This window comes from Suncus etruscus, chromosome X (assembly GCF_024139225.1).
Source record: "Suncus etruscus isolate mSunEtr1 chromosome X, mSunEtr1.pri.cur, whole genome shotgun sequence".
Taxonomy (NCBI): Eukaryota; Metazoa; Chordata; class Mammalia; order Eulipotyphla; family Soricidae; genus Suncus; species Suncus etruscus.
The window spans coordinates 17,865,818-17,878,378 of NC_064868.1; positions in this window are offsets into that span (position 1 = coordinate 17,865,818).

Here is a 12,561-nt window from a genome sequence, read left to right on the forward strand (position 1 = left end):
AAATAGGGAGACAGAAGGAAATAACAAAGCTGAAAGCAGAACTCAATGAAGTGGAAAACCAAAAAGCAATCCGAAAGATCAACAAAAGTGGAAGCTGGTCTTTGAAAAAATAAACAAGATTGATAGAACATTGGCAAAACTATAAAGAAAGAGAGAGAGAAATTTGATAACACGTATTAGAAATGAAAAGGGGGAGATCACGACAGAAATTGCAGAGATCCAAAGGGTAATCAGAGACTACTTTGAGAAACTTTATGCCACAAAACATGAGAACTTAAAAGAAATGGAAAAATTCTTGGACACTTATAACCTTCCACATTTAAGTAAGGAAGATGTAGCATATCTAAACATCCCCACCACTACGTAGGAAATTGAAACTGTAATCAAACATCTTCCCAAAAAGAAAAGCCCAGGCCCAGATGGTTTTCCTAATGAATTTTTTCAAATCTTTCAAGAGGAGCTACTACCAATCTTAGCCAGTTTATAAACTAAACTATTTTAACTATTCTCCACTGTAGCATATCAAACTGATCTCATCTCTAAACTGTAGTGAATATTTCTCATGAAAGGCTTGTTTACCTTTTAAATGTTTAAGGTTTTGTTTGGGGGGCACACCTTGACATTCTCAAGGATTACTCCTGCTACTGAACTCCAGAATCACTTCTGGCATTCTCAGGGAACCATATGAGATGCAGAAGGTCAATTTAGACTTGGCTACATGTAAGGCAAGTTCTGAATCCACTATACTGTTGCTGACCCCAGAAAAGCATTTTAGCACAAAACAAATGGTATACAACAGAAATAGAACGTGTAACTCGTTATGTGTATATATATACATATATATATATATATATATACATATATATATGATTCATTATTTAGCACTTCAATCATGGGCTATCAGAATAATTGCAAAATTATATGCAAAGCAGAACCAGAGAATAAAGTGAGAGACCTTGGGCCTGAGCAATAGCACAGCAGTAGGGCATTAGCCTTGCACGTGGCTGACCCAGGACATACCTGGGTTCTATCCACGGCATCCCATATGGTACCCCCACCTCATGCTGCCAGGAGCATTTTCTGAGTATCCCCTGAGTGTCACTGGGTGTGGCCAAAAAAAAAAAGAATAAAGTGAGAAACTTTTCAGGTATTTTAAGGAGATCTTTATAAGATTAACATACAATTGAAGCAAATCTCACTTGAGGATAGGAGAATATCTAGGTTAAATGGACTGCTTTTTGAGCAACTGAGTCTGAATTGTTTCCCTATTTCTCTGGTAGTTATTCTGACTTTATTCTTTTTATACTCATTATGTTACAACATTTGTACTTATATATGCCACATATTTAAACATTGATTTTTGAAATAAGTATGGTGAATGTTATAATTTGGAAAAGCACAAAGACTAAATGACATGCTGTTTTAAACACAGTGTTTGAAAGTTTGACTAATGAGACAAAGCCATTTGCTCCAAACCTTGCCTCTGAGTTACTTTCCAAATACTGGTGCTATATTTAAAAGTGATACTGGTACAATTTACCTAAGTGGCAGAAAAGATGGCAAAAACGTGGTAATGCATTCACAAACTCAAGAAGGGAAGGACTTCATTTCTCTCAGGAGCTTGTCACAAATGAGACCCAGATTTCATTGCCATAGAGCATCAGAATTGCTCCCCCTCAGACTTGAGGTGATTGGAAGAGCACTGTGATTGGAGCAACTCAGGTCTGGTGAGACTCTGAAGTCCAATCAGATGAGGACAGGGAGGCGGGGCCAAAGTGTGTCCACCCATAGCAACAGCAGGAAGCTCCTTTGGGCAAGAGGCTAACAAGTGCTGACCACCTTAGGTTTCAACGTGGGGAGGGCAAGATACAATGTTTATCCCATGGCCCATCATGTTTTCTCTCATGTTTCTATCATATTTTTTTCTCAAAACCACACAACTGAGATCTAGGTTTACAGGATATGCAGCAGGAGATCTTAACTAACAAAAATTTGTTGGTCTCTGTAATTCTTAATGATGAAGAAAATATCAATTACCCACCAGAAATATAAGGGTAGGTTCAGACTGCTCTATTTTAACCAGTCCTCCTGATCAATTACTTCCTCTTTGCTTACTTTTTCTTTCTATATTATTTACCACATTTGGAGGAAGTGCCATTGTTAGCCCATCCCCCATCCATCCTGTATAAGCTTACCTGCTAGTAAGACCTGCCCATTTCTTGGAGGGGTCTTTGGGAGGTATGAATAGGATTACCTGAGGGGCAGGAAGGGAGTTTGATTGGGGGATTGAGAGAGATTGATCAAGGAGAGAGCTGGCAGAATGGAGGGAGAAGAAACATATTAAGATGACAGGGCCAATAATGGAGATGGCTTGAAAGGTTATGATAAGCCACACATGTGGTGGCCAGGGCCTTGAATAAAGCTGATGCCTCCTGAAACCTGACTGCAGTGGATGATTTCCTCTCCGCTATCCTGAACCCTCAGACCTGCTAGCTGAAGGTGGTTGTAGACACGTGGCCTGGGCCTGCAGAGAAAGGCCCCCCCATCCCATCACTATCCAGACCCATCCAAGGTCTGTTATTCAACATGCCATATAATTTATTACTTTTCTTAAGAATTGAGAGGGGTATGGGCTGGAGCAATAGCACAGAGGTAGGGTGTTTGCCTTGAACGTGTCTGTCCAAGAAGGACCTGGGTTTGATCTCTGACTTCCCATGTGGTCCTCTGAGCCAGAAGCGATTTCTGAGCACAGAGCCAGGAGTCCCCCTTGAGCATCACCGAGTATGGCCCAAAAATAGAAAAGAGGGGGTGAGGAGGAAGGAGCAGTGGCGCACATGGTAGGGTGTTTGCCTTGCACATGATGACCTAGGACTGGACTATGGTTTTATCCCCTGGCATCCCATGTGGTCCCCCAATCCAGGAGCAATTTCTGAGCACATAGCCAGTAGTAACCCTTGAGCGTCTCCAGGTGCGGCAACCCCCCCCCAAAACAAAACAAAACAAAACAAACAAAATAAGAAGTGAGAGGGGTGGTATGTGGCAGGTTGGCTACATCCAGCAATGCTCATAATGCTCTTGACTCTCTGCTAATAGATCCCTTCTAAAGGTGCTCTCAATGGATCTTTGGTGCTAGGAATTTCAGCCAGACTCTGTCACTTGTAAATTGTAAACAATAATCTCTATATTATCTCTCCAGAACAATGTTTCTTTATGTTTTAACTATTTACCCATCTTCCATGATCAGAACATACAAATCCAGGATGCCGGGCATTTTTATTTACTAATGAATTTTTAGGAATCCATGCAATATTTTATGGAGAGAAGCATGTCATCTACAAATAGGGACTATTTCTTTACTTTTGTTCCTATCTATGTATCTACATTTGGGAATTTTTCAGCCACAATTTCTGTAATAGTATGTTTTTAATTTTCGGAACACACTCAGAGATATTTAGTGCTTACTCAAAGATTTTCGTGCTCAGGAATGACTCATGGCTAACCAGAATAACCTTTGGAGTACTAGAGAAAAATTCTGATGAATAGTGTATAAAGCAAGTTCCTTAACCCATTGTAAATATCTCTGGCTTCCAATTCTATTTTATCACATTTTCTCACTCTCTCCTAGTTACATCTTGTATTTTTATTGTTAAATTCCCAATGCACAGAGAATTCAGACTTTTATTGTGAAGAACACGTTTTCATTTGGTTCAGTTGTTTATATGGTTTAGTCTTAAATGCATTGATTCTATTCTCGTATACTACAATGAATTACATCCTTATTTTTTGTTTGGTCTTTGGAATTTTGGGCTTTACCACTCAAAATGTTTCTTAGCACTTCTCTTTTATAATATAGATTTTTTTATTTTTTAAATACATTTTTATTATATTTTATTTAAACACCTTGATTACATACATGATTGAGTTTGGGTTTCACTCATGTAAAGAACACCACCCATCACCAGTGCAACATTCCCATCACCAATGTCTTAAGTCTCCCTCTTCCCCACCCGAACCCCGCCTGTACTCTAAACAGGCTCTCTGTTTCCCTCATACATTCTCATTATTAGGACAGTTCAAAATGTAGTTATTTCTCTAACTAAACTCATCACTCTTTGTGGTGAGCTTCCTGAGGTGAGCTGGAACTTCCAGCTCTTTTCTCTTTTGTGTCTGAAAATTATTATTGCAAGAATGTCTTTCATTTTTCTTAAAACCCATAGATGAGTGAGACCATTCTGCGTTTTTTTCTCTCTCTCTGACTTATTTTATTCAGCATAATAGATTCTGTGTACATCCATGTATAGGAAAATGTCATGACTTCATCTCTCCTGACAGCTGCATAATATTCCCTTGTGTATATGTACCACCGTTTCTTTAGCCATTCATCTGTTGAAGGGCATCTTGGTTGCTTCTATAGTCTTGCTATGTTAAATAGTGCTGCAATGAATATAGGTGTAAGTAAAGGAGTTTTTGTATTGTATTTGTGTGTTCCTAGGGTATATTCCTAGGAGTGGTATAGCTGGATCGTATGGGAACACGATTTCCAGTTTTTGGAGGAATCTCCATATCGTTTCCATAAAGGTTGAACTAGACGGCATTCCCACCAGCAGTGCATAAGAGTTCCATTCTCTTCACATCCCTGCCAACACTGTTTATTCTCATTCATTGTGATGTGTGCCATTCTCTGCGGTGTGAGGTGGTACCTCATAATTGTTTTGATTTCCATCTCCCTGATGATTAGTGATGTGGAGCATTTACTCATGTGTCTTTTGGCCATTTGTATTTCTTCTTTGTCAAAGTGTCTGTTCATTTCTTCTCCCCATTTTTTGATGGGATGAGATGATTTTTTCTTGTAAAGTTCTGTCAGTGCCTTGTACATTTTGGAGATTAGCCCCTTATCTGATGGGTGTTGGATGAATAGTTTCTCCCACTCAGTGGGTGGCTCTTGTATCCTGGGCACTATTTCCTTTGAGGTGCAGAAGCTTCTCAGCTTAATATATTCCCATCTGTTAATCTCTGTTTTCACTTGCTTGGAGAGTGCAGTTTCCTACTTGAAGATGCCTGTAGTCTCAATGTCCTGGAGTGTTTTGCCTATGTGTTGTTCTATATATCTTACGGTTTGGGGTCTGATATCGACGTCCTTAATCCATTTAGATATTACCTTCGTACATGATGTTAGCTGGCGGTCTAAGTTCATTTTTTTGCAAGTGGCTAGCCAGTTGTGCCAACACCACTTGTTGAAAAGGCTTTCCCTGCTCCATTTAGGATTTCCTGCTCCTTTATCAAAAATTAGGTGATTGTATGTCTGAGGAACATTTTCTGAGTATTCAAGCCTATTCAATTGATCTGAGGGCCTGTCCTTATTCCAATACCATGATGTTTTGATAACTATTGCTTTGTAGTAAAGTTTAAAGTTGGGGAAAGTAATTCCTCCCATATTCTTTTTCCCAATAATTCCTTTAGCTACTCTAGGGTGCTTATTGTTTCAAACGAATTTCAAAAGTGCCTGATCCACTTCTTTGAAGAATGTCATGGGTATCGTTAGAGGGATAGCATTAAATCTGTATAATGCCTTGGGGAGTATAGCCATTTTGATGATGTTAATCCTGCCAATCAATGAGCAGGTTATGCGATTCCATTTCCACGAGTCCTCTCTTATTTCTTGGAGCAAAGTTTTATAGTTTTCTTTGTATAGATCCTTCACATTGTAGTCAAGTGGATTCCAAGATATTTGAGTTTGTGTGGCACTATTTTGAATGGGGTTGTTTTCGTAATGTCCATTTCTTCCTTAGTACTATTGGTGTATAGAAAGGCCATTGATTTTTGTGTGTTAATTTTGTAGCCTGCCACCTTGCTATATGAGTCTATTGTTTTTAGAAGCATTTTGGTAGAGTCTCTAGGGTTTTCTATGTAGAGTATCATGTCATCAGCAAACAGTGAGAGCTTGACTTCTTCCTTTCCTATCTGGATTCCCTTGATATCTTTTTCTTGCCTAATCGCTATAGCAAGTACTTCCAGTGCTATGTTGAATAGGAGTGGTGAGAGAGGACAGCCATGTCTTATGCCATAATTTAGAGGGAAGGCTTTTAGTTTTTATCCATTGAGGATAATATTTGCCACTGGCTTGTGGTAGATGGCCTTAAATATATTGATAAAGGTTTCTTCCATTCCTATCTTGCTGAGAGTTTTGATCAAAAATGGGTGTTGGGCCTTATCAAATGCTTTCTCTGCATCTATTCATATGATCATGTGGTTTTTATTTTTCTTGTTGTTGATGTTGTGTATTATGTTGATAGATTTACGGATGTTAAACCATCCTTGCATTCCTGGGATGAAACCTACTTGATCGTAGTGGATGATCTTCTTAATGAGGCATTGAATCCTATTTTCCAGGATTTTGTTGAGGATCTTTGCATCTGCATTCATCAACGATATAGTTCTGTAATTTTCTTTTTTCGTAGCATCTCTGTCTGGTTTAGGTATCAACGTGATGTTGGCTTCATCAAAGCTATTTGGAAGTGTTTCCGTTTGTTTAATTTCAAGACAGAGTCTTGCCAGGATTGTTAGTAGTTCCTCTTGGAAAGTTTGAACGAATTCATTAGTGAATCCATCTGGGCCAGAGCTTTTGTTTTTGGGCAGACATTTGATTACCATTTTAATTTCATCAATAGAGATGGGGGTGTTTAGATATGCTACATCCTCTATCTTCAACTGTGGAAGATTATAAGAGTCCACGAATGTATCCATTTCTTCCAGGTTCTCTTTTTTAGTCGTGTAGAGTTTCTCAAAGTAGTTTCTGATTACTCTTTGAATCTCTGTCATATCAGTAGTGATCTCTCCTTTTTCATTCCTAATACGAGTTATCAAGTTTCTCTCTGTTTCTTTGTTAGTTTTGCCAGTGGTCTATCAATCTTGTTTATTTTTTCAAAGAACCAACTTCTGCTTTCGTTGATCTTTCCGATTGATTTTTGGGTTTCCACTTCGTTGATTTCTGCTCTCAGCTTTGTTATTTCCTTCTGTCTCCGTATTTTTGGGTCCTTTTATTCAGCACTTTCTAATTCTATTAGCTGTGTCATTAAGCTACTCAGGTAAGCTCGTTCTTCCTTCCTGATGTGTGCTTGCAAAGCTATAAATTTTCCTCTCAGTACTGCTTTTGCTGTGTCCCATAAGTTCTGATCGTTTGTGTCTTTATTGTCATTTGTTTCCAGGAACCTTTTGATTTCCCCCTTGATTTCATCTCGGACCCACTGGTTATTCAGTATGAAGCTGTTTAACTTACAGGTGTTAAAGTTTTTCTTCTGAGTCCCTTTGGAATTCACAAATAATTTCAGAGCCTTGTGGTCAGCGAAGGTAGTCTTCAAAATTTCTATCTTCTTGATATTATGGAGGTATGTTTTATGTGCCAGCATGTAGTCTATCCTGGAGAATGTCCTATGTACATTGGAGAAGAATGTGTATCCAGGTTTCTAGGGATGGAGTGTCAATTATATATCCACTAGTCCTCTTTCTTCCATTTCTCTCCTCAGGTCTAGTATATTTTTGCGTTTCAGTCTGGTTGACCTATTTAGTGTTGACAAAGCCGTGTTGACATCCTCCACAATTAATGTGTTGTTATTGATATTATTTTTCAGATTTGTTAACAGTTGTATTAAATATTTTGCTGACCCCACATTCGGTGCATATATGTTTAGGAGAGTTATTTCTTCCTGCTCTACATACACCTTGATTAATATAAAATGTCCATCTTTGTCCCTTACAATTTCCTGAGTATAAAGTTTGCATTATCTGATATTAGTATGGGCACTCCAGCTTTTTATGGGTGTTGTTTGCTTGGATAATTTTTCTCCAGCCTTTTATTTTGAGTCTATGTTTGTTCTGACTATTCAGGTGTGTTTCTTGTAGGCAGCAGAAGGTTGGATAGAGTTTTTTGGTCCATTTAGCCACTCTATGTCTCTTAGCTGGTGCATTTAGTCCACTGACGTTGAGAGAAAGAATTGTCCTGGGATTTAATGCCATCTTTATATCGAAATTTGGTGTTTCTTTTGGTTAGTCTTGTCTTAAATGAGGTCTTTCAGTTTTTCTCTTAAGACTCGTTTTGAGTCTGTCTCTATGTGTGGAATTTGTCATTGTGCCTAGGATGTGTCTTGGGGTGGTTTTTCTGGGGTCTCTTTTGGTTGGTACTCTTCGAGCATGCAGGATTTGATCACATATATTCTTTAGCTCTGGTAGTTTCTCTTTAATGATATTCTTGACCATATATTGTTCCCGGAAATTTTCTTCCTGGGTCTCTGTTACTCCAATGATTCTTAAGTTGTTTCTGTTGATCTTATCATAGACTTCTATTTTCATCTGTTCCCATTCTTTGACTAATTTTTCCATTGTCTGTTCATTTGTTTTAAGTTTTTTTTCCAATCTCTCCTGCTGTATGGATTTGTTATATATCTCATCTTCCACAGCACCAAGTCTATTCTAAGCTTCTGGTACCCTGTCCCAGAGCTTATACATTTTGTCATTCACTTCGTTAACTGACATTTTTAGGCCTGTTAGTTAACATGTTATTTCAGTTTGGAGGTTTTTGATTTCTGCCTTCATATTTTCTTGGTTCTTATTAGTGTTCTGTTCAACTTGATCCATGGTTTCTTTGAGTTCATTGAGGATCTTCTATATTGCTAGTCTGAAGTCCTTATCTGAGAGGTTGATTAGTTGGTTGGTCTTATCTGGTCATCAGAATTGTTATCTTCATTTTCTATGATGCTGGCCTGCTTTGTTTCCCCATTGTCACATTTGTATTGTGGGTTTTTCTACGTGTTGTGTTGGTATTCATTGGCTATATGATGCAGGTAGCAAACTCCTCTGGCTCCGCCCTTTCTGGATGTGCCAACTTGCCTCTAAGAGAGGGGAGTCCTCCGTGGATGAAGCCTCACATAGGATCAAATCTTAGGCCTGAGCACGCAGCAGAGATCCAGCACAGTTCTTAGTGTAATTTTTTTCTTCTTGTTGCGATGGTGTTCTTTTCTTAGAAAGAGCTCACAGCCGTGTAGCGAAGTGGAGCCAAAGTGCTCTGCTGGAGCCTCTTTTTGGCCCACTCCCAAGAGGTTCATGCAAGAGGACAGTAGACAGACACACACAGGCATCACTCACAGTTTTTCACCGTCGGGCCCCACTGGGCAGGCGTAGTTTCGTGGATTTTCCCAGCCTGACGTCACAAACAGGGGACCCGCTTCTGCAAAGCCTAGCTGGGTTGGAGTCCTGCCCTGGTATTGGGCTCTGGGAGAGCGAGGTTTCTGGAGCCTCTTTTTGGCCCACTCCCAAGAGGTTCATGCAAGAGGACAGTAGACAGACACTCACAGTCTGCACTGACAGTTTTTCCTAGATTTTCTATTTGTATTGCTTGTGTGTGAATTTGAAAAATGCTTGCTGAATCAATTGTTATTGTCACTTTAAATTTTTGCATATGTTAGCATTTGTTAAGATCAGAGCATTTTTATTTTTATTTAGTTACAAGGTTGTTCATAAGACAGTTGTTTTTATCAGATCAAATAGTTCATGATTGAGTTACAATCATATAATGTACAACAACCTTCAGCAGTGCACATTTGCCACCAACAATGTCTCCAGTTATCCTATCAACCCCCCCAATGATCTCTCCCTTTCCTTTCTCTGTGGCATACATTTTGTTCCCTTTCTCATTATCTATTCATTTCTTTCTATTCCTTTCTTTTCCTTTTAGACACTTTGTTTTTTGCAGTACAGTGCACATTTCCCACCACTAATGCCCCCAATTTATGGTGAGTATCCGTATAGTTTTTTAGGAAGGCTAGACCAGGCAGTATTCCTGCCAGCAGGTAATGAGAGTCACTTTCTCCCCACATCCATGCCAGCACAGGTTGTTCTTGTACTTTGTGACATGTACTAGTGTCTGTGGTGTAAGATATCATCTAATTATTTTGAATTGCATTTCCTTAAAGATTAGTGATGTGGATCATTTTTTCACATGCCTTCTGACCTATCTGTATTTCTTCTTTGAGGATATATCTGTTTCTTCTCCCCATTTCTGGATGGGTTTACTTTTTTTCTTGTCAAGTTCTGTCAATACCTTTTATATGTTAGATACTAAGCCCTTATCAGATGAGTATTGGGTGAATAGTTTCTACCTCTATGTGGGTAATCTTTGTATCCTAGTCACTATTTCCTTTGAATTGCAGAAGGTTTTCATTTTAATATAGTCCCATTAGTTAATCTTTGTTTCCACTTGCTTGGTCAGTGGTGTTTCCTCCTAAATGATGCCTTTATCTTCAATAGCATGGCATGTTCTGCCTACCTTTTCTTCTATGTACCTTATGTTTTTCAGGTCTGATATCAAGGTCTTTAATCCATTTTGATTTGACTGTGTGCATGGTGTTCAACAGAAGTATGAGTTCACTATCTTTTGCATGTTGTTGACAAGTTATCCTAACACCACTTATTGAAGAGTCTTTCCTTTCACGACTTTGATTTTTCCCCTTTATCAAAGATTAATTGTTCATATATATGTCGCAGAATATTCAACTTTATTTTACTGATCTGAGGGTCTACCTTTATTCCAATACCATGCTGTTTTAAAGACTACTGTCTTTTAATACATTTTAAAGTTGAGAAAAGTGATGTCTACCATCTGTTTTTCCCTAAAGATTGCTTTATATGTTAATTGACACTTATGTTCCAAATGAATTTCAGGAGTGTTTATCCACTTCTTTGAAAAGAATCATGGGTATCCTTATAGGGATTTCATTAAACCTGTATAGTGCATCGGAAAGTATGGCCATTTAAATTATGTTAACTCTCCCAAACCATGAGCAGGATTTTTGTTTCCATTTCATTTTGTCCTCTTTTATTTTATGAAGCACTGTTTTGTAGATTTTTTTATAGAGACCTTTCATCACTTTAATTAAGTTGACTCCAATAAACTTGATTTTCTGAGAAACTATTGTGAAAGGGACTGTTTTAATGTTTTTCTTAGTTTTCATACATGGATAAAATAGATGTTTGCATGTTAATTTTGTAGCCTGCCACTTCAGTATGAAAATATATTTTTTCCAGAAGATTTGGCATAGTCTCTAGGCTTTTCTAAATATAGTATATCATCTGCAAACTATAAGAGGTTGAATAATTTCTTTTTCAGTTTTTGGGTCAGACCCGGCAGTGCTCAGGGGTTACTCCTGGCTCTACTGGCCACTCTTGGCAGGCTCAGGGAACCATATGGGATACCGGGATTCGAACCACTGTCCTTCTACATGCAAGGCATATGTTTTACGTCCATGCTATCTCTTCGGCCCCGAAATATTTCTTTCTTATATTGATCTGCTTGATATCTTTATTTTTCCTGATTTTATGGCAAGTACTTGTAGTACTATATTGAAAAGAAGTGGTGAGAGAGGGCAACCTTTTCTTGAGCCAGATATTAGAGAATAGGATTTTAGTTCTTCTCAAATGAGTATAATGCTTGTCATGCACTTGGTACATGAGTTTGACCAAAGTTATATTTTGACCAAAGTCAAAGTTTTTTTGTATCATGAATGAGTGGTGTAACTTCAAACTCTGATTATATTTATATGATCATATGATTTTTACTTTTACTTTTCTTGATATGCTGTATTGTGTTGATTGTCTTGTGTGTAGTAAACCATACTTGCTTCTCTTACATGAATCCTAATTGGTCATGGTGTATGACCTTCTTGATGAGCCATTGGATGCTATTTTGTTGAGAATATTTACATCTGTGTTCATAGAGTATACTGGTCTGTAGTTTTAATTTTTATGGAATCTGCTTTTTATATTAGGTTGATGTTAGCTTCATAGAAGCTATTTGGGAGTATTTCTATTTCTTCAATTTCCTGAAAAATCTAGAAAACAATTGGCAGTAGGTACAACTTGAAAGCCTGAAGAACGCATGAGTGAACTGCTCTGGGCCTGGGTTCTTGTTTTGAGGAATCATTTTAATTACCACTTTAATTTCCTTGCTCCATTTGGCATTCTTCTTCCTTTATCAAAGGTTAATTGATTGTATGCCTGGGGAACATTTTCTGAATATTCAAGTCTATTATACTGATCTGAGATTCTGTCTTTATTCCAATACCATGCCATTTTAATGACTATTGCTTTCTAGTACAATTTAAAGTTGAGGAGAGTGATGCCTTCCATATTACTTTTCCCAAGTGTTGCACTAGCTGTTCTTGGGTGTTTAGTTTTCCAAATAAATTTCAGGAGTGTTTGATACATTTCTTTGAAGAATGTCATGGGTATCCTTAGAGGGATTGCATTATCTGTACAATAACTTGGGAAGTATTGCCACTTTAATGATGTTAATTCTACCAATTCATGAGAAGTTTATGTGTCTCCATTTCCTTGTGTCCTCTTTATTTTCATAAAGCAGTGCTTTGTAGTTTTGTTTGTATATGTCCTTTACATCTTTAGTTAACTCCACAATATTTGAGTTTCTGTGACAATAATGTGAATGGGATTGTTTTTCTAATGTCATTTTCTTCTCCATCATTATTTGTGTATAAGAAGGACATAATATAATAA